Here is a 415-nt window from a genome sequence, read left to right as displayed (position 1 = left end):
ATATATATAGTTATATACTAATTTATAAAATATATACACATGTATACATTAAATATACATGTCTATAGAAGATATATAAACAAATATACGCACCATTCAATATATATGTACTACTTTAAGTAAAACATATACTACAATATATATATAGATATACTACAATATATATATATATAGTTATATACTAATTTATATAATATATATACATGTATACATTAAATATATACGTCTATAGAAGATATATATACATATATACTACAATATATATAGTTATATACTAATTTATAAAACATATACACATGTATACATTAAATATACACGTCTATAGAAGATATATACACAAATATACGCACCATTCAATATATATGTACTACTTTAAGTAAAACATATACTACAATATATATATATATATATATAT

Source organism: Capsicum annuum, chromosome 9 (genome assembly GCF_002878395.1).
Source record: "Capsicum annuum cultivar UCD-10X-F1 chromosome 9, UCD10Xv1.1, whole genome shotgun sequence".
Taxonomy (NCBI): Eukaryota; Viridiplantae; Streptophyta; class Magnoliopsida; order Solanales; family Solanaceae; genus Capsicum; species Capsicum annuum.
Note: the sequence above shows the minus strand (reverse complement) of the source record.